Source organism: Alosa alosa, chromosome 1 (assembly GCF_017589495.1).
Source record: "Alosa alosa isolate M-15738 ecotype Scorff River chromosome 1, AALO_Geno_1.1, whole genome shotgun sequence".
Lineage (NCBI taxonomy): Eukaryota > Metazoa > Chordata > Actinopteri > Clupeiformes > Clupeidae > Alosa > Alosa alosa.
Window position 1 is genome coordinate 15315814 of NC_063189.1, and position 27017 is coordinate 15342830.

At 43.7% G+C, this 27017-nt stretch overlaps 1 protein-coding gene across 1 annotated transcript in view; it reads left to right on the forward strand.

The window, feature by feature from the left end:
• The first annotated feature begins 4768 nt into the window (after positions 1-4768).
• The window catches only part of ncana (neurocan a), a 75662-nt gene continuing 53413 nt past the window's right edge, over positions 4769-27017 (forward strand). Inside the window, exon 1 of the mRNA XM_048259059.1 lies at positions 4769-5199. The gene's annotated coding sequence lies outside the window, so the exon portion shown is untranslated. The remainder of the gene's footprint in view (positions 5200-27017) is intronic.

The following is a 27017-nucleotide window of genomic DNA, read 5'->3' on the forward strand; positions in this document are numbered from 1 at the left end:
ATCGACAAATTGCTCATTGTCTGATGGCTGTTCAGACTCACTACTTCATCAACAGCAGCAACGGAGCGCCACAGAGGAACTGTGCTCTCTCCAGTCCTGTTCACCCTGTACACATCTGACTTCTGCTACAACACCGAGTCATGCCACATGCAGAAGTTTTCTGACGAAACTGCAATTGTGCAGTGTATCAGGGACGAGCAGGAGGAGTACAGGAGCCTGGTGGAGGACTTTGTGCAATGGTGCAAACTCAATCACCTTCAACTCAACACTTCAAAGACCAAAGAGATGGTGGTGGATTTCCGCAGGTCTAATCCCGCTCTGCTACCAGTCTCCATTGATGGGATCAATATGGAGGTGGTAAGCACCTACAAGTATCTGGGTCTCCACCTGGACAATAAACTGGACTGGTCAGCCAACATTAACACACTCACTCTTCTAAGAAAGGGCAGAGCAGGCTGTACTTTCAGAGGAGGCTGCGGTCCTTCAATGTGTGTAGCAAGCTCCTCAGAATGTTCTACCAGTCTGTTGTTGCCAGCGTCCTCTTCTATGCAGTGGTATGCTGGGGAGGAAGCACAAAGAAGAAGGATGCTGGGCGACTTGACAGGCTGGTAAGGAAACCTGGCTCTGTAGTGGGAGCTGAATTGGAGTGCATCACTTCAATATCTGACAAAAGGACCCTGAACAAACTGATCAACATCTTGGACAATGAGTGTCAGAAGAGCCTGATCAGCTGGAGATTTCGCTCACTGCCTTGCACAACAGCCAGACTGAGGAAGTAATTTGTCCCCAGGGCCATTGAACTGTTCAATGCTTCACTTAAGGGAAGAGGAGAGATAGACTTCTCCGCATAGTCTGTCTGCCACTCCATGTTTGGGTACTACTGTCTGTCCACTAGCCACTTTTTACCACTGTCTTACTGCCTCACTGTTTGCGTGCTATAATTAGCACATATGCATAACCCCTCCCTCCATGCCACAGCCGGCATGGAGGGAGGGGTTATATATATATATATATAGATATATATAGTTTTTCTTTTTCTTTTTATGTCACCTTGCCTACTCTCTGATATGTCCATATTTATTTTATGCTGGTCTCTTTATTCTACTTTATTCTTGCACTGTTGCACTGTTGGACTTTTGGACTTTTGGACGGTTTTGGTCATTTGCACCATCACCATGACACTCACTCACACAGAGCACCTTACCTTACTATGCATAGAGAATCATAGGCTCAGTCCCTGCCTCAGTCATTGCAAGCGCCTCTTGATTAATCACCCACTATGTGGATCCTGTTTTTAGAATTGATTTAGACTAAGTGTTATTTAGTATAATTTGTATTTTAGTATATTCTTTATCTTCTACTGTCCTTATTTTACTTTTTTCTGCTGTTAGTGAATGTGTGTGTGATGTCTGTATATGTATATATATACTTTTAATTACTTTTTTCTGCTGTTAGTGAATGTGTGTGTGATGTCTGTATGCTACTGAGACCTTGAATTTCCCCATGGGGATCAATAAAGTATCTATCTATCTATCTATCTATCTATCTATCTATCTATCTATCTATCTGATCAAATTCCAGTTGGATATATGCACAAATAAAAAAGCCCAAAGTCTACATGACTGCTCTTTAGACACCCTAAATAGGTCCGGATTAAGATAGATGGTCTGCTAGGCCTCAACATGATGGTGTTCTCTCTCCATCAAGGTTTAGTAGGTTTGTGCTATTGCAGTCAGTAAGGGAAACACAATTGCAGATTTTTGAATTCTAGTTTAAAACCAAATGTGATTTTAGCATTTTCTTTGTGATTATCCAACCCTATCCTATCCACTCCTCTGCACCCCCAAAGCCCTCATCTTGTCCTCAATTAGAGCGTAATGCTTAAACATGTTAGAATGCAGCTTAGTGTTCTGTTTTAATGATTTTAGGTGGGCGCTGAAAAAGTTCCTTCTTCAGAGAGCATAGCTAATGTTTAGAATATTGAACAAATCGGGCTCCGCTCACTCAGGCCTCATTCACTTCTGTTTCTTTTCTCCATCTTTCTCTCTCTTGTTGGGTCTTTCGGTCCTCTCCTGTACTCTCTCTAACTCCCTCAAGTTCTCAATGTTAAATTAAAGGGCTTCTATGCTACTTGAGGCAGAACCCATGGGGGACGTGCCCAACAATGGTTGAGGCTTCTGGATGGAAATCAGATCAGAGGAGATTATTTGAAAAGGTTCATCTGTTATGCAAGATCAAGTAGACTGGTTAATGACTGTTAGGAGCCACTGAATAGTGTGGTTATACTGTCAAACCAAACTCAGGTGAGAAGATGGAGTTCCAATGAATAACAAGTGTATCCAGAGAATGGGTTTGAAAGGAAGAACAATCACAAATAATTTCAACATTTTGTGAATATTTAAGATATCACTAAACAGAAATATCTGTGTATAGTCATTATAACAGGTGTTGGTCGGTAGCAGGAATGAATAAAAACAAACTGCACACAATTTGCATTGATCGTGAAATAATAATTAATGTGGTCAGTTTTTCTATATTGAATACTTTTTTCAGATACTCCTGTATCAATTTTACAATCCCTTTTCCAATAAAAGTTGAGGCATTGTGTAAAAATGTAAATAAAAACAGAATGTGATCATCTCCAAATCTCATAATATAGTTGCAAAAAAGGACACGGACAACATATCAAATGTTGCAACTGAGAAATTTGACCATTCCATGAAAGAATACATTCATTTTGAATTTGATGCTATTGGGACAGGGGCAACAAAAAGTTGGAAAAGTTGTGCAATGTTAAAGAAACACAAGGAGGATCGTTTCACAACTAATTAGGTTAACTGTCACCATGACTTGGCTAAAAAAGAGCATCCCAGAGAAGCTTAGTTTCTCAGAAGCAAAGATCTGTAGGCATTCGTCACTCTGTGACAACCTGTGTGGGACAATAATACAACAATTTAAGGATAACGCTACTCAATGTGATAATGTGAAGAACTGTGAAACAGATTTCATCATCTATAGTACATAATATCATTATTAATATATTATCAATATTCAGTGAATCCAGAAAAGGACAGGGCTGAAAAACAATATTAGATGGCCGTGATCTTTGCGGCTTCAAATGGCGCTGCATTAAAAACAGACCTGTTTCTGTATGAAATTCACTGTATGGGCACAGGATTCAGGAAAGCTCCTGATAAACATTGACTATATGAACAGTTTGATGCTCCATCCACTAAGGGTGATTAAAACTAGGGCTGTCAATCGATTAAAAAAATTAATCTAATAAATTACATACTCTGTGATTAATTAATCTAAATTAATCGCATATATAATTGTTACTGTGAAAGTATTTTAAATATTTAAATTCAAATGAATCATTGAATAATCAGCATTAGTGACATTAAAGTTCAAAAACTCTTTCATTATTATTTTCACTGTTCAAATAATGGCCATAATAATCTATGATATGACCTAATATACTGAGGAAATGAATTTAACAGTGCTTTGGGAAGAAGTTTTTTTTCACATACAAGGCATTTCAGGCCACAGATATAACCTAGGGGACACAATGAAAATAAATGAACACTCCCCTCAATGTCAACACTTATTTCTTTGCATTGATGTGCGACTATAGAGTTGATGAACTCCGGTGATATGCAAATTCCTTGCTGCAGACATTGCAGAGGACTTTATTTTCAACACTTTATTTTTATCAGGCCATTTTTTAAAAGTAAATGTTCCAATCAATGATCCAGGCAGCACGTTTTCTTCTCTCTCCTTCATTTTACAGTCTAATTTTTACTGACTAGAACGGCTCGGGGTCAAAAGTCATCCAGAATCGATTAATCTGCACTAATTTTTTTAATCAGTTATTTTTCTCAAATTAATTAATCGAAATTAATCAGTTATTTTGACAGCCCTAGTTAAAACATTACCATGCGAGGAAACTATATTTAGACGTACATCCAGAAATGCCATTGTCTTATCTGGGTCTGAGAGTTCATTTTAGATAGACTGAGGTAAAGTAGAAAACTGTCCTGTGGGTAACCCAATCAATTTGTGATTCCCCCCCCCCCACACACACACCCTATATTGGGCAAGAATGGATCAACATGTCATTCTCAAAACTTTTACTCCAGTCCAAAACATACAGTAGACAAACAGACTGTAGTTAAAAGAAGATGTGAAGCAACACAGTAGGCTACTTTTTGACGTCTTAGGGCATCAAATTCAACCCCCTCAAAAAAAAAAAAAAATACATTCAAAAATATATTTACACAGGAACTTATACACGTGGTTTACAAATGATAGCATTCTGTTTTTATTTACATTTCACACAGCGTCCCAACTTTTTTGAAAAAATCATTTAGGTTTTTAAATGTATGACTTGTATAGGCCTACGATTAAACACTACAAAGACCACAGCACAGAAGGATGCGCTCCAATCAGCATTCATTTGGAAGCCAGACTGCAGAGAATGTAGGTGATACCTCTCTGTTGAATTCGGGATGTTAGTGATAATCAGCTTATTTGGAACATTCGAAGTGGACTTTGCATAGTGTGGATAGTGCCATTTGCTACGCTAACAATAGATAGGCTTGCTAAGGTGCCTTAGTAAATTTGGCATTGTTTGTGGGCCATAAAGTATATGTTCTTCATCATTTGCATCTGGACGAATAATTTGAGTGCTCTCTCCCTGTCACCTACCCCCTTTCTCTGTCCCCTCTCCCACCCTCTTGTCGTTGGGGAACGAATGGGGGAGTAGCCAGCTTGTCAGCGGCAGTGGTCTTCTTTGTTTCAGCAAGCCCACTGTTCAGTAGCCGAGGCATCGGTGCCGGGAGATAGAGGATCTCTTAGGGTCTATTCCCACCCTTAGAGCATCTTACCCTAAACGAAAAAGCTGGCGTTACATCTTATTGTGAGCTTCCTGATAAAGAAACCTATTTCGTGCGTGTTTTGAGTCGTAGAAATTTGATTATTCTACATTTTTCACATTCGGACAATTTCCCCCTTACGCTGAGGGTGCCAGCTCATCACATAGAAATCCTCGAGTCATTTTACTGACGGCGTTGCTACACCAGGGGCACCTGCGCTAGATCAAGTCAACCAGCTAGATCCGTTACACACCGAGACCGGCACCACATTCCGGGAGACCGGCCGGGTTGACAGACTTGCCTGGCACGACTTGTACAACTAAAGGTAAATAAAACAACGTTTACTTTCAATTAGTCTTATAAACCATAAGGACATAGTCGTGTGCGTATTCATAATGATTATCGTTTCGCCCGTGTTACGACAAGTAGGCTACTTTGTTTAATTGAACTTTATAAGTAGAGCTCAAAGTAACTGTTAAATTATGCCGCTTTGCGAATAACTAGCAAGGAGGGCCCTTTCAAGTTACTGGTGTCAGACATTGGCAGCATAACGTTATCCGCACCACAACGAAATTATAACTGGGAACGCAGCCTCTGTGGTGCCTGCAGGAGTTATCAGTAGGCTAAAGCAGAATACATCGTTGGACCGTTGGACTAAAGGGAGCGTAAGGGTTTTTCAAATAAATGCCTTATCTTTGTTACAATAGTTGACATTTCCCCAGGGGTTTACCCCACATGTTCTCAGCCATACCGGTATATTTATGGTGTAGTCAATGTCATATTCATTGTCTACAGAATGGAAGTTTTGCATTCACTGACTGTGACTGTAGCCCAAAGCTGCTGCTTGGCAATGTAAGCATGGATACAAATGTAATATCCTTATCTGTAAATATCCTTCTGCGAGACTTCTGTAATGATGCAGTTATTACACGCGATTGCGAGAATTCTGCATTAAGGCTCAGACTCTGCGTTAAGGCTGTGGGCGCTTGATTGTTCGCCATATAACATAACACATATGATCCATACAGGTATGTTGTAGCATACTATGTTATCTTGTTATTATGTTATCTTTCAGGATATGTAGGTTCTGTTACATGTTTAGAAAATCACCAGGTTTTCACATAACTGGCTAATATTGAAATGATATGCCCATAGTGTGGAAGGCTGTTCACTGAAAAAAAAAAGATGGATCAGAATGTTGACTGAATGGTCTAAAAGTACATTTCTTGTCCAAAACGGAGTTTGAAAACAGCTGGTCTCTTTTGTCTTGCCAGAAGGGTTTAAACTATTCAGAGTAGAGGAAGAGAAAAACACTATAAAGGAAAACACTGTAGAATATGGGCTCTATTCCTCTAGCACCAGATTTTAAGTCCACATCTTTGAGGTTTCATTCAGACCCTCAGCTGAGGTTAACACTTAAAGAACTGAATTGAAGACATATTAATGACAGTAACAGAATGCATCGATTTGTGTCATTGCATACATTAGATTAATATCCCTATACAGTGTAACAAGCCCGACATGGCATATGAGCAAAGCTTGTTGGCATTGGCATTTGTGTCTTCACGTCTGACTGATACAAGTCTGATACAAGCATGTATGGGTCTGAGTATGTTCGAAGATTTTTCAATCACTTCTGCTGTATTTGTGACTCATGCATGAGCTAGCGAGGCCCCATGCTAAGGCCCCATGCTAAGTGAGGTGAATAACAGGGGTGGGAAATGAAAGGACCATAAGCCAAACACACACAGAGAGAGAGAGACACACACACACACATAGAGAGAGAGAGAGACACACACACACAGAGAGAGAGAGAGAGAGAGAGAGACACACACACACACACACACACACACACCAGCTCCATCTCTGGTACTCCTGCTGGCTGGCAGGTCCCCAGGAGCAGAAGGGCTGGAGCTCTCCCCCAGCAACACTAAAGTTGAGAGAGATCAAAAAGGGCCATGCAGCCCCACGTATCTATAATTCATGCTCCGCGCCGTCCTACCCATCACCCCTCCAAATCACACAGCACCTGGCCACGACCCGGGATTGTGTGTGTGTGTGTGTGTGTGTGTGTGAGAGAGAGAGAGAGATCTCATGTTATGTCAATAGCTGAGAAGTTGAAAGAAGGCTCACTGGCCTTCTGACAAGTATTCTGTACATTTTTATTTCTGTTTGGTCATGAGAACCACTCTATCTTCATACAATTTTACTGTGAACCAAATGCCACACTGAGCTAAAAGATTTGTACTTCATCACATTCATGACTACTTCTAAGGGCTGTAGAGAGATGACTCCAACTTTTTAGCTGAAAAGAGAAAGGGATGGAGAATTACTGCCTTGTCTCAGTATGGAAACCCAAAGCCAGTAGGCTATATGAGAACATTTAATCAGCCAGGCCATAATTATGTTGCAGCTCTTGCATCTCTAAGTCTGTACTTTGACCAGTGCCTTGCCGCACAGACTGGACATGTGTGGTCAGGGTCTAGAGCACGTGGGGATGGCCGGATGGTGGTTTGGTGGTCAGTGGCAGGGTGAAGATTGGGGTCACACATGGAGGGGGAGGTCACGGTTATGATAGTGGGTGAAGATGGGGTCACATTTCAGGGGTCACTGACAAGGTTAAATACTTCCAATAAGAGTGGTCACACCTCAGCCTCCACTTCTGTTATTATTAATTTCAAACACGCGCGCGCACACACACACACACACACACACACACACACACACACACACACACACACACACACACACACACACACACACACACGCACACACTGGTGAATAGCTAAAAACATAAAGACACACAAAAGCACTTGAGCACACACAGAAAACACACACACACACACACACACACACACACACACACACACACACACACACACCACTTGTTCAGACCCTGCTGCTTCCTGCTCAGTCTTTCGGCAGCTGCCTGGCCCCATTGTGTGGCTCCGCAGAAACCGCACAGGTCCACCAGGAATCTGGGTGCTGCGTCATTCGCCTGTGTCCCGCTGACAAAACAGCCCCTTTTCCCCCACCTCGCACAAGCACCCAGCAGGACAATGCACTGCAATTACACATCAATTCATGTGAACAAACAGGCCGGTATAAGTGGCCATTAGTCAGTGTGGGCTGAGACACAGAACCTGTCCTGGGGTGGAGGGGGTGATGGGAGTTAGGTGCTTTATTTTTCCTTGCTTTGACAAGAGCTGGTTTTGGGATAGAGCCCTTATTCTCTGAGGTGTCTGTGCACTGCTCTGGGGTGGATGGTGTGCCGGATGGGACAGGATAATCCCCAGAGGCGACGCCGGACAGTGTTGATGTTTGCTCCACTAACAGATTGACACTTAGCATTTAGTTGGCCCGGTGCATAACCACCTTAGACACACGGACAAATGAGCTGGGTGGTATCGATTGCATGGAGCTGCTCTATTCTGTCCCCCTGTTTTTCTCTCCCCCTTCATCTCTCTCAGCTCTTTTGTTAGCTCTCTCTCCCCCTGTCTGCCTCTTAGCCCTTGTTTTCATTGTGTCAGACAGGCACTTTCCACTGTGTCTTTATCTCTCTTTTTCTCTCACATAGTATCTGTAGATGTTTGTCTTACTCTAGACACAAATGCGCTCTCTCTCAAAAATATAATCTGTAGATGTTTGTCTTGCTCTTTTGACACACAAATGCTTTCTCGCTGTATGTTTCTTGCAGTCCTGTTCTTGCAGTAAAGGTAAAGAGGACACATATTCACATGCCCCCACCACTGAATCATGCACCCACACACACACGCATGCACGCACACAGCCAGGGCGAGACCATCGGGTGGTCTTGTAGGCTGGCAGAAATCTCCGACTTAGTCGGTGGCACACATACATTTTTAATTCTGTCTGGGTGCGTGCAAGTTCACACCAGGGTCCTTGGCATGCTGCCAACAGCCCCGTGGCCTCCTTATCCAAATGCTTCCAGCCCCTCGGCAGTGATGGAGGCAGCTTTGGAAAAGAAAGAGGGGGTATGGGGGAGCCATGGTGGAGATCATGTTGCCACTGCCTCCCATGGACACGCAGGCAGCGCCTTCAGTTCAGACTCAGATAAGGGCTGTTGAGGACAAAGGAGTAGCTAAGGAGTCGTTTTCTCTGAAGGGTTGTGATGTGGAATTGGACTGCATTAAATGTGGCAAAAATGATGGATGTTCTTGATGCAGCTGAGTTTTGGCGTGAATAGCTCTGGGTAATAAAATATGTGAATTGGCCATGCAATAAATACTAATTCATGACTTCCTGCGAAGCATCAAAGGCTGTTAAAGTTAGGAAGAATTCAGACTCCATAACATATATTATCTGTACATTTAATAATTACTTACTTCTGGATGTCAATCAATCAGTCTCCTGATGTTTACAAATGAGAGGAGAGCGGTTTCCACAAACTGCTTCAGGCAGCTAATATAAAATCCTGGGTCCTGTGCTCCAAATCTTGGTGCAGAACCAAGGAGGAAACAAGCTGAAAGAATGATGTTATCTCTTCATTGGTATGCAGATGTAGTCACTCTGCTATCTACTTAATAGATAGGGAGACCACGGAGTGCACGGATCCACTGACCCAGACATGGGCATACTACAGAGACATCGACAGCTCCTGCTCTAGCACTCGTCTATATGGCTGTGTCGTTTTATTGGACTTCCAGGGAAAGATTCAAAGAGTTGGGTAAATTAGATAAGGGAATAGCACCGGCCCCCAGACATCTCCACCTTCCCCTCTCACCGGCGTTGGGTTTCCACAGCTGTGCTTACTACGCGTTGTTTTGCTATCACTATGGGAATTTACCATTGCATTGTTTTTGAATTTGAATGGAAAATATATAATTGAAACAGGGAACAGGCCTTCCTTGTTCTCTCCAGGAAGCCTAATCAGGTATTGTCTGCAGACAGCAGCAAGTTGTTTTATAAGAGAATTATTTTGACCTTCTAGAATACGCCCTCATAATGCGGCTGTATGCTTTACCGTAATGAAATCTACAACAGCAGTTTTGAATCAGTCATGAGGTATTTCCACTCTGATCAATACTGATAAAATCTGTGCTATCTGCAGTGTGTGTGTGTGTGTGTGTGTGTGTGTGTGTGTGTGTGTGCCCATATCCATGACCTGACCTTAGAAAACTCGGTGGCCCACTTGCCTGTGGTAGTGATTACCTAGACTGAGATGCAGAGAGTGCAGAGAGGGCTCATTAATGATGGATGTGGTGGTGATGTAGTGGCTGTGCATGCATGCATGTACACTTGGTGCAATGGAACCCAATGCACAATGAAGCTAATTACTCTCCAGCAGGGCTGTCCGCAGTCAATCTGGTTTCAGCACCGGACAGCTCCACGGTGGCTAGGTTACACAGCTGAATGCCTGTACGTCAATTGTCTCAGTAACACACATGCACATTCACTCACACACGCACACACACACACACACACACACACACACACACACACACACACACACACACACTACTAGTGAGTGTGTGCTGTGAAAGGATTGTAACACTGTAAGGACCGGCGTCTTGCTGTTACCAGAGTTGGGACAAAATGTGTTAATTTATTTATTTCCTTGAAACAAATACGGCAACATACTCCCATTTTGACGTGATCGTAAATAAAGTTAAATCAAGAGTCGTGAGTACACAAAGCCTCCGAAATCCTCCTGAAACTGTGTGTAATGTATTGGTCAGTGTATTGACAGCACACAATTGTTATTGTGCGTTTGTTTGTTTACCCTAGTTTTGTTTACTTGCCTGGAAGCCAGTTTCGATGGTCCTGCGGCTCTTGCCAAGACCAGCGTGCTGATGGTGAGGTGCTGGTTACTCATGACCTTGTGTCTGCAGGGCAGGAACAGGCGCAGGAGCATACAGCCAGACAGGCCTCATTGAGTTTGGCGTCCTCTTCATTTCAGCTCATACTGAATCCACTTGTCCTGCTCCACCGCCTCCCATTCACTCGCCTACTTCCAGAGAGGGACAGATGGGACTGACTGTAGACTATAGACCTGACACACACACACACACACACACACACACACACACACACACACACACACATATGCAGTACATACAAACACATCCACACACACGTATACAGTACATATAAACACATACACACAAACATATACACTACATACAAACACACACACACACATATTAAGTACATACAAACACATCCACATACATATAGAGTACATATAAACACATACATACACATATATACAGTACATACACTTGCATGCATTCACACATTCGCATAGAAAATCACTTGAACATGCTCACAATACTCATAGGAATACACAAGCACAGAAAGACACACACACACACACATGCTCACATCAGGCCATCAATCACAATCACTGCTCTCAGTGGGTGAAAATAGACTGCCATACCAACCTGCTGGTCTCTTTGTTGGAAAAGATACACAAAGGACCCTCTATCTCTCTGGGCTGTCTGTCGCTCTACATGCCCTTCTTCCATGTCCTCCAGTATGGCTTCTCTTTTCTGTTAGAATGTTTTATTTTGCCCATGGTCAGCATAAACAGCTGGACATCTATGTTTCAGCTTCAGCCCTTTTGTGTGCACAAGCCCTGAGTAAGCTGTGCTGGCATACTGAATCACGTTGCATTTGAATCATGGCGCCATTAAATGGACCTAATGATCCCATACGAACCTTGTGTGCTCAGCTGAAATCCAGTTAGTTTAACAGCTACCTCAGCTCCTAAATCAGCCCGCTAAGAGAGCGGAGGAGCAAGAGAGGTGTTCATTCAGATCCTGGAGCTTTGCCGATGTTCCACAAGAATGGTCCCTTAGCAACCAGGCTGTGGGCCGACACTTGGAATGTCAGCCAACGGAAAGGAATACAAGCACCTGACTACCCAGTCTTCTCTGGCTCATTAGTTATGCTTGCTTATTCTATTCTTCTGAAGGCAAACAAATGTTTACACACACGCACGCACGCACGCACGCACACACACACACACACACACACACACACACACACACACACACACACACACACACACACACACACACCACCCCTACCACCCACCCCCACACATAGACACAAATCCACATACAGAAGCTTGCCTCTATTAACAACAACTGGCAGCTTTGAATAGCAGGTGGCTGTGGCAATAAAGGAGGTGGTCCAGTTTTGATTTGCAGCAACCCCCCTTTCCTCTCTTTCTCTCTCTCTCTCTCCCTCTCTCCTCTCCCCTCTCTCAGACTTGCAATATCCAATCTGCGATCTGTTGGACCAGGCGTCTGAACTTAAGCTGATGCATATTTTACAGGGGAGTTGTCTGGACAGATCTTCTGATTGAAATGTCTTCGCTTTTGCATAGTTGTCAAATGAGACAAAATACAAAAATGCAATATGTAACAGTGTGGAGACTCTCCACTGCAGACTGTCAGCGGTGTATCCTTTACAGCGGAAATCCAATTCTGAATTCTTCTCAAATCAAAGGTGGAGGATGAAGGTAGCTGTCAAAAGAATGTGTAATTGTGACATGGAGACAAGGACTGAACAATAGCAGTGGCAATTTAGTCCTACAAATGAAGTATTCACTTCTCAAACTCAGTGTCACGCACAAACAAGTCTGCCTGATTTTCAGAATTTGCCTGAAGCAGGCAAATAAACAGTAAAAAAAGTATTCCTGTTGCATTTTTGTCTTTCAGCCTATCATTGTTTTATTATATTGTTTTTATATTCCTTTTCGGGAGTCTGTTTGAAATGTAATACTCTCCAGAAGTGGTGAACAGCGTTTCACTGGATCCCGTTGGCTCTGTCTGCTGTCTTTTTCAGTATTGGCACCCAGCAAAGCACAGCGTAGTGAAGTCATATAGTGAGAGTGAGGGCCTGATTTTTTGCAGCTGGTGTTGGGCACAGGATCTCCACTCACACACCTCTGCTCTGGCCCTCAAAGGCCCCAGCCAATAACAAGAACTCCACACAGGGGCCCAACCAGAGGCCCTCCTGTAACTCCACATGGATCATATACTCCAGGAACTAGACAGTGAATGCACTTTACAGCTAATAAATGATCCGTCTGGGAAGGGAATGGAGATAACTACTCTCTGCTGTTTTACTATGTTTAGCCAACAGGGAGGTGCAGGTGGTATATTATTGTTATTTTACGGGGCAGTCAATTCTGTTCAAATATAATTTGTTGGATGAGCTTTCTGTTTATGGATGTTGGTAGATATTTGTGTGTGTTTGCGGAAGGGTGGTGCAGATGGCACTGGATGGTGCTTTGACTAGCAGGCGGCTAGTTGTTTTCCTTCTTGTCAGCTCTCTTGCTGACATGTTCCATGTGTATGACCCTGTCCCCCACCTATCGATGGAAACCCACACACCCATTGAGACAACAACTCCAGGTGGGAGTTGAGGACAAAACTCATTGAGCACAGGGGCTGGGTGGAGCACAGCTGATTGGTATTGGTTCCAGTCTGACCTCTGAAGACGGCCTCGTCAAAGACCTTTGGGCCAGTGTGATTTAGTGCCTGGTAGATTTAGAGATGTGGAGTGTTAGCACGTGCCTTCCTTAAAAATTAGCCACAACTGCCCTTATGAAGCTGGACGTTGTTGGAGTTTAATTTATGACCAAACCAAAGGGAGAAAACCAGAATCAATCAAATGTGAGATTTACAACACCAAAGGCAATACACAGCACAGCAGCACAACCTGCTGAAGCTTCAACTCTCTCTCTATCACTCTCTCTCTCTCTCTATCTTGATATGTACTTGATGCTGGTGTTAATGCAGGAGGGCCATACTTATGACTACTATATGGAGTTATGGAGCTAGTGATCTCTGGAGGGGGCCCTCCAGAACTCCTGTCACTTCCTACATAGCTTGTGGTCTGACAAAGAGCTGTAATGTAGTAGATTGTCTGGATTACTGTTTTATAGGTAGATAACTATTGTTTATGATGGCAGTTGGCGCAGTTATGGATGCTATAAGTATTTTATGGACTCTGGAATGTGTGCGTGTATGTGCATACTGTGTGTGTGTGTATGTGTGTGTGTGTGTGTCTACCTTCCTCACCCACCATCTCAGTGGTCAATTATGAGCAGAAAGGCATCCAGGCTTGCTCCATCTGTCAGTCTCTCACATCCTACCTCCATGCCACCCTGAGATCTGGCATCCGTTGTTGATTTTGCCATCGCTCATTTTCTCTGGCTGCGAAAAGACATCAGTGCAAGCTGACTTAGTAATTAATGACTTAATGAATTAATCTGCGCTATTCCACCCTGTTTGGGTCCTTCATCAGAAAGAGCATGATGTTCCAAGTGTCAAGCTTTGGAATTAAAACCGCAAAACTTCTTTAATAAACCAATATGCTCTACTTAGAAACCAGCCACTGATCAAATGCCTGAACCAATCACGTATAGTTTAGCAATCTGCAAGTCCAATCAAACCAATTAGCAAAATGGCTGACTCTGACTTGACATTTGAGTTCTGGAGGTTTACAGCCCATATCAAAAGACTGTTGAAGATGTAAAACTAACAGAGGAGCCAAGGTAGAGCACAAGACAGAACAGGAGCAGTTTGTGTTTTCTGCGTTTGCTGCAGCTATGTCTTACTCCAGCTACATATTCGCCAGATACTGCTCATGTGACAGTTAGGAGGCTTTGTAAATGCTGTGGCTGCATGCTTAATATGTCGACATTTCTCCTGGAACTCCCGGGCAGCCAGAAGCTGTTTATTATGCAGTAAGGTGTTTCGTGATCAGCTCCCTCTAACACACCAAAAGCCTTTCATGTGTGGCTGCCTCTTACCAATAGCCCCCCTGACAGCCTGAAATAAGATGTAGTGCCGGGGTATGTTTGTGTGAGTGTGTGTGTGTGTGTATGTGTGTGTTTGTATTTGTCTTTTGCTAGTGTGTGCAAGTATTTATGTGTATGTACACTCTCCAGAGTCATCTGAAAGGTACCACATTTATTTATTTACTTGTTTATTTATTTATTTGTTTGTTTGTTTGTTTGTTTATATAACCATGTTAAAGGGGAATGTTGTGACCCGCCTTGCGAGACAATCGGATGGATCTGACGAGTGGATGGGATATACCCAGCAGGAGGATGTTGAGTGTGTCAGAGAAAGTCTAATGAAACAGACTCTTTTTTGCTCCTTTTGCAAGTCTAATGAAACAGAACTCTTTTTTGCTCCTTTTGCATGCAAGATTTGCCCAAAACTACAGGGAAGTGTGGGGGTGCATAGTTATCGTTGTTTGGTTGATGTGCCTGCAAAGACGGCTTTTGAAAAAGCTTTAAGAGGTTTATGGGCTTTTACAAAGGAGAACAAACAGCACACAGCTTCCTCATTTGACAAATTAAAGATGTCAAAAAGTGTATGGCTGTGAGTCTCTCTCTCTCTCTTTCTCTCTCTCTCTCTATCTGTGTGTGTGTGTGCATGTGCATATTCAGGGATGATTGTTGCTGCTTTGTTTCATTCTTTCAAATCTCCACCAGCAGCCTCTCTGTCTTAAGGCCTGCTGCTAATCCCTGCCCAGTGGTCTCCTCTCCTCTCCTGCCCAGTAGTCTCCTCTCCTGTCCTCTCCTCTCCTTTCATCTCCTTTCTTCTCTTCTCTTCTCTTCTCTTGTCCTCTTCTCTCCTCTCCTGTCCTGCTCAGTGGTCTCCTCTCCTCTCCTCTTCTGTCCTGCTCAGTGGTCTCCTCTCCTGTCCTCTCCTCTTCTCTCCTCTCTTCTCCTCTCCTCTCCTGCCCAGTATTCTCCTCTCCTGTCCTCTCCTCTCTTCTCTTCTCTTGTCCTCTCCTCTCCTGTCCTGCTCAGTGGTCTCCTCTCCTGTCCTCTCCTCTCCTCTCTTCTCTTCTCTTCTCTTGTCCTCTCCTCTCCTCTCCTCTCCCTCTCCTGTCTTGCTCAGTGGTCTCCTCTCCTCTCTTCTCCTCTCCTCTCCTCTCCTGTCCATTGGTCTCGTCTCACCTACACTGACCCTCGGCAGCTGCACAGAGGCCCTGGCCACACTCCTAGTCCAAGCCACTAAACTGGCAGCCAGACTTAATAGTGCTTACCTCATCCACAAATGGATGGGAGCCCACACCAAGAGAAATGTCATGCCCACTGAGCTTAGACACTTAAGTCATTTTGGGGGAGAAGGCTGGGACTAGATAGAAAATAATGAGCACTGCATCCCTGAGCCTTTTCTGTTCTGTTTTTTTCCGGTCTACTCAGATATGGTACGTGCTGTATTGTTGCTTAGAACTGGCAGGCAATACGTGCTGTATTGTTGCTTAGAACTGTTGCTTAGAACTGTAGGATGCCGTGTTGAAGCTTGAAACTCATTTTGAGACACCAGAGCGATCATGTTTTCCTTCGTCCCTATATATTGTGCTGTACTTGAACAAAAGGAACATTGTTGAAACAATTTTCCTTTCAACCATTCATTTCTTTTCTGCTCATGACCAGTGTATCGTATCACAATTATGGAGCCATTCTACTCTCTGCTCCTATAACATCATAAGTGATGCTGCCAGTTTACTTTACTCTGGATTTTGCTGGAGTGCCAAAGGTCATGAATTTTCTATTCAGTGATCCACTGTTGGCCTTTTTTTAGAAGATGACCTCAACTCTTTGGGTCAGCTAACTCTCCTCGCCAGTGAGCTAGACATCATGGATACAAACAGCCACTTCAGGCTGGAATTTTACCCCTGTCAAAAATGCTGTGTGCGTAGCGAGATGCACTGCCATTTATTTGGCCCTCTTACGCCTCACAAAGCCTGTCTGATGAAGCTAGCTAGGACAAGTGCTTCATTTGACATTCATTTATATGTGCACTGGCTGATGAAACCCCATGGAGTGGCCTGGTCGCTGTGTCCCAACCTGCCATCTCCAGTCCCCAGGGTCTGCGTGCCTGCATTTGATGGTGCACTTTAGTCTCTGTGAAGAGCCCTCCTCACCTGTCACTCAGCTCGACGCCATCAGCTGCTGTGTCCCATTCAGGACGTAATTGTCTTAGAGAGACGTGATTAAAGTGGAGGAGGGAGAGAGGTGGGAGGGGCTGTAAGATGACACTTAGACATCGCCAGGCAGCACTATTTTGACTTGTCTGAGTCTGATGTCTGCTCCTCGCGCAGGGTGGGCTGTGCTGCTCTGCTTCCTCATGTCTCTTTAGCCTTCCTTTGGTGTAGTTCTTTATGCCGGCTATGCACTTAAACAAGGTGTTTTTGTGTGATTTGTGTTAAAGTCTCTGTGTGTGTGTGTGTGTGTGTGTGTGTGTGTGTGTTTGTGTGTGTGTGTGTGTGTGTGTGTGTGTGTGTGTGTGTGTGTGTGTGTGTGTGTGTGTGTGTATGTGTGTGTGAGTGTGTGCATGTGTGTGTCTGTGTATGTGCCTGTCTGTGTTCGTTCAGGGTCTCGCTTAATCATCCCAACCCTCTAATGGCCCGACTGTATCCTCCCAGCACTGCGGGATGTGCCAGCAGTTCAGCAAACACACACACACACACACACACACACACACACACACACACACACACATATACAGATCCACACACATCCTCACTTACAGCATCCCTGTGAACGAGAGGCCAAGACGCCATATGGAAATTCTCATCTGCTGTGTGACTCATGTGAGCCTGGGGAGGGTAAACAGAAAACAAAGAAACAACAAACACACAGAATTAGTTTAAGTCTAGAAATCACAAGGACTGCATGATAGCATTAGGGTTGCAGTGCCAAACACTGAATTTATCAACAGCGTGAACTGTGCATTGTGTAGTATGTTGTCAACGACAGTTTTAGACCAATCATACATATCTTTCTGAAGATAAGAGCTAAGAGAAGACGAAGCCTGCTGGCATTCATGTGTGTTCCAAACAACTTGAAATGAGTGTATTTGTTTAATGCATACAGTATTTGCTTATGCATGTGTTCACATTTTGAATACAAAATGTGAAAAAAAATGCGAGGGTGATGGCATTGGAAAAACTGCAGACAGCTCCTTTCATTTTAGAAATGGTGCTTAAAATATGGAAAGACCATTTATGGATTGTATCAGTGTAATCTGTGTTCTTCCCACACAGCCAATTATATTCCCAAATCCTGAAACGTAGGATAATTCCTAACAAGCACAGCGCAGATGCATAGAGTTTTAATTACGTGTTTAATGCATCCAGCATTACATGGGTATTCCATTAAACTACAGCATTGGCCTGCTGCTGGTACCATCAGGAGCATGCTCAAACCACCCTCTGAGTTCATAAGCCATGAATAATCTCTTGGATAGAATCTATACCGGTCTGAACCAAGGAGCATAGTGTTTGTGTGTACATGTCATTTGTTTGTAAATCCATTTCATTTATTGGGTTAACAAATAACAAAACAAAGACACATGATTATAAAAGTGCATACAGGCTCCTGTTTTGATTATTTCTTTCACCTGGACTGGAAACAAATCTTTGAAAAATAATGAGGCTCATAAACTTGACTTCTGGCTTAGTTTAGTTTGACTGCACCAGTTGTCACTGAGCTGGATTTAATATGTTTCTTCTATCTAAAACAATAACATCCAGATATCAGTGAATTTCACATGTAATTTAACATGTTTTGTTTACTTATACATCAAGCATTCTTGAATACCCCCAGATCATGTAGAGAAATGTGCACTTGTGGACAGGGTTTGTTTGTAGATATGATTCTCCTGTTTCCTGTTTGTGTTTCTCTGGTTGTGTAAATCCTTGTGAAGTCTCAGTGCAAAAAGAGCTACCCCTCCTCCATCCTAATGGTTGCTATTAGCATTGCACATTGCTGGAAGCCAAGCTTAGAGAATGCCGGTCGGGTACTGCTGCTGTAGGTGTCAGTCAGGCAGAGCTCTGTGAGGTGTAAACATTACCTGTGCCTCCTCCGTGCACTTCGCCCTCCGAGGGAGCAGGACACGCTCCCGATGACAGCATCCCTGCTCTGCGCCGCTCCGCTCCACTCCACTCCGCCCGACAGCAGAAGGTTTATGACGGGCTAACGATAGCAATATAGCAGCACGCGGGCCCTGGCCCATGAATCAGCGCCGCTACACCCATAACTTTGATTAAGCTAAGGCTCTCAACTGGCTCCAGTCGGCTGGCCTACGATTGATGTGCAGGCAGCCGTGGGTGGGTGGGTGGGGTAGGTGCGTGGGTGGATGAGCTCTGGGGCTGGCCTGGGTTGCTTACACTGCTGAGAGCACTGCTGCTCCATCTTACCAGAATGGCAGCCCGGCTTGGGGTAAACGGTGGAGGGAAGGGGAGGGAGAGAAGGTGCGGACATGCTTCACAGGGCACACTCAGGTACGGTGAGAGAGGAGGGGTGCCTGAGGGTTTAAGGGCATGTTGCCCTGAAATGGATATGGGAGAGCTGTCACAGAACTCTTCAGATGTGGCTTCCTTGTATCATCTTGTCCTTTCATGCTCACACAACATGGCCAACATGTTGTTCCATTATCAGAAAGAGCAGCACTTTTTCAAAAACAAAGGGGGCGTTAAAAGGTTGTTAAGATCTTTATGAGATTCTTGTTGAGGAACTTTATAGCCAAATGAGAATGAATGAGCATTTGGATTTCTTTGATTTTCCTGATTGCTCTCCTCTCCTCAGAGACTCCTCAGCTTCATCATCTTCATGCAAGTCACTAGCCCATTTGCAGCCTCATTTATCAGTAAAACATTAAACGCATCTTTATTGGCCCCCTTCAGAACTGCAAATGCACTGTGGCCATTCAACTATAGACTGTACAAGTATATTGTCAGGAGAAAAGGCTATCAATTGAGCCATCTAAACTGTCCAAAATGAGTGGGTAGTAATGGAGGTTCTCTCTGCTTGTGTAGATGCCCAGGAAGGGCATAGGGAAAGTTACTTCAACAGTGAGGCCAATGGTAGATCATTTTAATTGGTTATTATTCATTTAGCTGTGTGCATGAATCTCATTATGGCCTATCCATTATGCATAATGCTAATAGGATTTGCATTTGAAAACAGATGAGGTGAAACAGGCTGTGCTTGTGGCGGGGCATTTGGATGTGAGCTTCCCCGCCTGCCCTCTCAGCTGAGAGCAGGGGCGCCTGCAGGAATTAATGCTATGGTACGCACACCCATAACCCCCCTACCCCCCGCAAACATTTTTTTCACTTGTGAACAATATTTGTCCGTTTTAGGTCCGTGCATTGGTCTGCAAAAAAGCCTACATAGCATAACAACATCCACATGCAATAATACAACGACAACGTCTACAATGACCTATTCATTTGGACAACTTGATACAGCCCTATACAGGCTAAAGTTACCTTTACTTTTGTTCTAGCGTAATGTGACGTCTGGCTTTAGTGCAGTCTAATGTTCTGACAAGCACATCAATTGCCTACCTTGTTCTTGTCCATCTGGAATAACTCCTAGCTTTGCTGCCTCCATCCTTTCTGTTTTCGTTGTTTAAACTTGTGATATCTATGATGAGTATTGAGTTAGTGAACTAGAATGTAATGCCAGAGGAATTACAATAGTGGATGGAAAGCTGCTGGCTTAATGTTGGTGGGGAAATTCCTGAAAAAAAAACATTAAATCACTTAATCTTTGAGTTCATACAAACCCTCGTAACAAAAGACCTTGTGTGTCAAGGCGTTCTTGAGATATAACACATCAATTCACTTCATCTTTGAATCCATACAAATACTCATACCAAATTTCAAGCATGTATGTCAAGCCATTCTTGAGATATCGCACTCCGAGTGTTTATTGACTTGACCTTTGACCTTTGACCTCCAACATCAACTTATTTCATCTTTGAGTCCATACAAACACTTGTACTAAATTTGAAGCATATGCGTCAAACCGTTCTGGAGATATAATGCGCAAAGCATGAGATATGGCTGTGACTTTTATTTTGACACACGGGAAACACTTAAACAGGATGTGTAGTTTTAGGGAGCACCAGATTGTATGCATTAGAAGCTGAGACAGATTGATTCACAGGTGACACCTGTGTTCTGATTAGCCTGGGAACTTCTCTGGGAGCTTAAAAAGTGCAGCTGGCTTTAGGCCATTATGACATCACAGCCATACGTCTATGGGGAAAAAATTAGCTTTTTGACATTTTTAATCCCCTATTTCTCAAAAAGTATAAACTTTTAAGAAAATCTGAAAAAGTAACTCTCTTGTCCAACTCCAGACCTACACAACGGTTATTTCAACATGTCTGTACGTTAAGCGGTGAGAGTCGCATTCATTCTTGAAAAGGTAAAAAGAAAAGGTTATAAGAAGAAGAAGAAGAAGCCAGGAGATTTCAAGATAGTGGATTCCATCCACTATAATTAGCTCAACATTGTGTGCTGATAACCATATATAGATAGCCGAGTAAAAGAAAACAACAAGTAGCCTATTGCGTGCCTGCGTGCGTATTCTCTCTCCTGCTCACACAAAATGTCTGCACGTTAATTTTGATAACGTGTTCACTAACTTTACGTAATAGAAAATGGTAAATAGCCTGATGGCATGCAGCTAATGGGATACTGTGCATAGTTGGGAAGGTATGGTAGGCCAATTTGGTGTGAATACACACACACACAAGGGAAATTTTCTCTCGCTGTTGAGTAGCCTGATGGTACGCACAGTGCGTACGGACGTACACCTACAGGCGCGCCTGGCCGAGAGGGAGGCCTTAGTTACCTGGAGCACTGGCTCTTTGAATGCCATGTGTGTGCTGTGTCTGTGTGAATAGCAAGTACTGTGCCATTACAACAGGAGGTAAAACCATGACCTCTCCGTCCAGCCGTGAAAGAGCTGGTGCGGGAGCGAGCGCCGATTAGAGTGACTCCCCCTGTTAACGCCTCGTTAGCCAGAAATCAAAAAGAGCCCATCGCTTGGCGCTCAGGCTAACGGCTCTGTTATCCCTGCAGAAGTTCATCGCTGCATTTGAATGTGAATGGGGTTTCCCTTCGCCCACCCTGAAAAGGGAAGTGGAGAGTGGAGGGGAGTGGGTGGAGGCGAGCCATCTTCCCAGGACTGTAAATAAGGCCTGCTCCTTTCTCCTCGCCACTTCTGCTCGTCCAGAGAGGGAGGGAGGGAGGGAGGGAGGGAGGGAGAGAGAAAGAGAGAGCAGGAGGCCCACCCTGGAGTTGTGCTCTGCCAGTTGAGGGGGAGATGAGTGAGGTTGGGCCGAGGCCCAGCCTTGTCCACTCAACCTCTCTTTCTTCTATTCTTTCCTGGCTCTCGCACTCTTTCCCCTGTCTTCTCTCAAGGACTCTCATTTTCAGGTTTTCTTTTTTTCAGCCTTTCCACCCCCACACCTACCTCTCTTTCCCGCCCTCTCTTTTTCTCTCTTTTTTTCTCTCTCTCTCTATCTCTGTCTCTCCTACTCTCTCTTTCTCTCTCTTCGTCCATCTGTCAGGCTCATTTCTCATGTTCGTCATGACCAGTGCACACAAACACACACACACACACACACACACACACACACACACACACACACTTACAAAGGGGAGGTCAGGGGTCAAACAGCCTTGTTGCTGTGCCTTCCCCAGGGACTGGTGAGTGAGCTCTTGTTTTGCATAACGGCAAAAGAGCCATGTGTGCTTTTCTGATCAGTGTCAAAGGGAGGAAAGGACGTACAGCCAACACACACACACACACACACACACACACACACACACACACACACACAGCTAGAGACAAAGAAACACATTTAAATCCATACTGTCCACACATTTACAGTTTTTTTTCAACTGCTTACACACTAAATCTTTGCTTGTCACACAATCTTCTAAACTCCGATCACTGCCTTAGTATAGGCCTATGAATAGATATACCCTTTCAATCTGTTCCTAGAGGATTTATGGTTTACGGAGCTACAAAAAGTCGACTTGACATAAACCCAAGTTACCATTAGCTCAATGTTCTTTTCTGTGCCTCTGGAGATGCCAGTAATTTCTGTCTTTGGCAATATTAGCTTTTTCAAAACTCCATGTTCATAGTGGTCATTGTATTTTGGTTGCTTTTTTGTTGTTGGCTGTTACATACTGTATTCAGAACAGCAAATTATTTTAGGAAAATCATTATTTTGAGTTTCAATATTGCTTATGTTTACTGTGTATTTCAACTTCTCTCTGTAGATGACTTCTCTTGTATGGACATATGCATAGAAGCCCATGAAAGACAGAAGAGCTTTAGGTTTTGAACAACAGTATGTACATGATCTATCCAAAATGTCATAATGACAAAAGTGTTTATAATGTGAGGTAAATCTTTGCTTTAGAGATGTGTTTATGACATTTTGAATGTTGTGTGTCATTTTGCTGGAGATTTGAGGCAAATTTGTATTTTGTGTGAGCAATTGTTGGTTTTGTGTGTAGAGTTTTGAAAAATAGACACAGAATTTTGAAAATGTGTGAAAACAGTTGTATTTGTAGAAAACTGTAATAAGAGAGAATTTGTGCGTTGAAATCTAAACACAAACTGGTAAAGTAGTTACATCATCATTTCAGTCAGATCCGTACAATTCCATCTACTTTTGTCATTTAGCTGCAAAGACTTCTGGCCAGCCATTAAAATACATGACGTAACTGAGACTGGCATAGACTAAGTCTGAGTAATATTACTGTGTGAGAGAGACAATTTCAAACAGTATAATCACTAGAAGGCAGAGTCCCCAGTTCCTTTCAGCTATACATGACCAATGATAAAACTCAGCCCAGTGGTCCGACAGACACATGGTGCAGTGTGACATAATTATCTGGACATTTTACATGATGTACTATAGAGACAACAGAACATGAAGGATATCTAACGATAAAGTAAGTTGTGTCTGTCTGACCTTCGCAAAACTCTCAAACCATTTATTTCACCAATGTTACAGGTGTATGTATGGCTGACCTCCCCCCCAAGTGAGTGCAGTGTTGAGTATGAGCATGTTTCAGAGCTTAACCATAGCAATATGGACCCTTTCAAGAGAGTTCCATTATCAGCATCATAGTTGGCCCCACAAGACTTCCGTTTTAACATTCCATATGTTATCTTAAATGCAGAGGAAGTAGATTGGGGCCCAAATAGAACGTTCAAGCATTGTTTTTGTTTTGTTGTTGAAAGGGTCTATACAACCAGTATGCCAGAGGCAGTATGCCTACAGCCACTATTGGGCAGCCGTGGCCCACTGGTTAGCACTCTGGACTTGTAACCGGAGGGTTGCCGGTTCGAGCCCCGACCAGTGGGCCGTGGCTGAAGTGCCCTTGAGCAAGGCACCGTTGAAGCAGGCAGCTCACTGCGCCGGGATTAGTGTGTACTTCACCTCACTGTGTGCTGTTTGTGTTTCACTAATTCACCGATTGGGTTAAATGCAGAGACCAAATTTCCCTCACGGGATCAAAAAAGTATATATACTAATAAAGGATCTTTATCTCACTAGTATGGCGATGGCTTAGGGAAGCGGTGACAAGCACCTCTCCCCACTCTCAGGCCCTGCAGACATGTTTTGCGTGGCCATGGGCACATTTTGTATGAGCACTGCGCTAGGGAAAAGAACAAACCAAAATGTCAGAGACAAACAGAAAAAAACAATCTGAAGGAAGATCAGTGAAAGGAATAATAAAAAGAAAGACAAAGACCAAAAGAAAAATATGAGTCCGATAAATAAAAGAGAAACTATAAGCCAAGCTTGCTTTGAGGTATTGACACATCTGTGTGTCAGACGCGTCTGTGCCAGTAGCGTGCGCAAGGTAGAGAAGACGAGGCGGAAGAGGGCGTTATAGAGGGAGGGATGGAGGCAGGGGGAGAGGCCAACGCCACACTGGCATTCAGAGGGCATAATTAGTGGAGCCCGGAGGTGCCAAAGGCGCTTTCAATTACGAGCAGCAAACTTTCCCCTCTGTGTGTGTGTGTGTGTGTGTGTGTGTGTGTCAGCAGTTCCATCATATTCATAGTGCTCCCACATGATGATCACAGGGACGGAGGCATGAAACCCTCACTGCCCTGTAGCACCGCGCGTGTGTCTGTGTGTGTCTTTGTGTCTGTGTGTGTCTGTGTCTGTGTGTGTCTGTGTGTGTCTTTGTGTCTGTGTGTGTCTGTGTGTGTCTGTGTGTGTCTGTGTGTGTGTGTGTCTGTGTCTGTGTGAGTGTGTGTGTGGTGGGGTGATGTGGATTAGGCATAGCGGCAGCAGCTAAGAAGTGTAACTTGAGGCTAAATTCGACCAGCTTAAATGGTCTCAGGCTTGATTGTTGACTTTAGGAGCATCCTTTCATCATTCTTATACTCACTCGTGACTTCCTTTTTCTCTGCCTCCATTCAAAACCTCTCCAGATGGATAGATGACTGATGTGCTTCTATTCTCTCCTGTCCTAACCTCTTTTTTTCCACTCAATTGACTTATGAATGTCTGCCTTATGAGTGCAGCCATGCCATATGGGTGGGATGGACAAGTGAACTGTTGACCCTGTGCTGAGGAAAGTGTCCATTTAGTTGACCACTCTGCATTGACTAAAGAACACAAGGGGAGAGAGAGGCCTGTGACGCTGCTTTTAAATGCTTTTGTCCCGTGAATGCTTTAAAGCTGAACTCCTGACCTTTCACAGTGAAAAAGGTTTTGTTTACTTGTTTTAGGACTTCTCTTACGGTTACACTCAAAAAGTGGCGTTGACCTGACAGATACTGTTAATGAGCTGTTGCTGCAACATGGAAGGTTCAGTCTTGTTAGTCCTATTAAGTCTTAGGGTCTTTACTAAGCATGCATGTCTGCCTTGAATGACCAACTCTAAAGCTATTTTAACTTGCCAAAAGTATTTAGCATTCTCAGCCTCAGCCTCAGTAGCCTATAAAATGTGTTTGCTCCATTGTAGAACACAGTGAGTGTGTGAACTTAAAAGGTATGGTGGAATCATTATGATTGGATGATAGAGAATGATTGTTGCCATACACTATTTGCCATACACATGCTTGATTGTGCGGTTTGGGCCAATGTAATGAGAATATGTATTATAGCACCCCACCTCCTCTTTTCTCACTATGCGCCTGCTTTAAGATGAAAGTCTTTTAGTTTTATCACTGCCATAAGACATTTAATATTTTTTTCATGTGATTTGATTCCTATATGTATACCATTTCACAGTATGATTTATTTTGTCCGTGTGTGTGTGTGTGTGTGTATGTGTGTGTGTGTGAGGGTGTGTGTGTTGATGCCACTCTGGGACGAGCTGAGAGATCTGATACTGGAGCTGTGCTGTGGCAGTTCTAATGCTGAGAGACACACCAGGAAGGTCACAGAGCCAGAGCAGCAGAATGCAGCAGAATGCAACCACTGCCCTCTGGAATAGAACCAGGGGGGAGAGAGGAGAGAGAGAGAGAGAGAGAGAGAGAGAGAGGGGGGAGAGAGAGAGAGAGAGAGAGAGAGGGAGAGAGAGAGAGAGAGAGAGAGAGAGAGAGAGAGAGAGAGAGGAAGGGGGGGGGGCAGAACTGGAAAGTCATTCTGAGAGACTAGACGAGTGCTGCTCAGCATATTTTATTTCATTTGTCTCATTCAGTTTTGTACCCTCTGCATGTAACCTTGCTGGCTCCTTACGCCTTAATGAAAACCTGACAGGCTCTCAGGTCTGAGAAAATGAATTCATAACAAGGCACAAGTCGTGTGCACTACAGAATTGAAACGAATTGGAGAATGAACAAAAATACTCTCAAGTATCTGAAATCACCAATCAATTTAATTGAGTCTTCTGGCCTGTGTCATGATAGACCATGGGGTCTGCTAACGTTTCACAACCACATAATTACTTTTTCTTTGGCTTGGCTGCTGCAGTTTACTAGAGGTTCACAACAGATCGACTGGAAGAAGATGACAGGGGAGGTGACTATCACTCTGTCTTTGAGCTTTAATGCACATTTCACACATTTCTGTTTCCCTCTCAAAACAGGGTTGATCAACAACTGAATTTGTTGATTTGCTGAACTTGAGGATATGTTATGCATAGTTATCTTATCTAACACCTATCCTGACTCCTAAGCAAAACAAAACATTAAATAGCTATTATGCCCTATTGAAATGAAAAAGTTGCATTCATTTGCATGAGGTTTAACAGCAGAGTAGCCCACCACCCCATCCCCTGCCCTTGACACTGGACCGGTATGGAGGTCAGTGAGGAGATAGTTACAGTAATGGATGATGGGGAATGGTGAGGTTC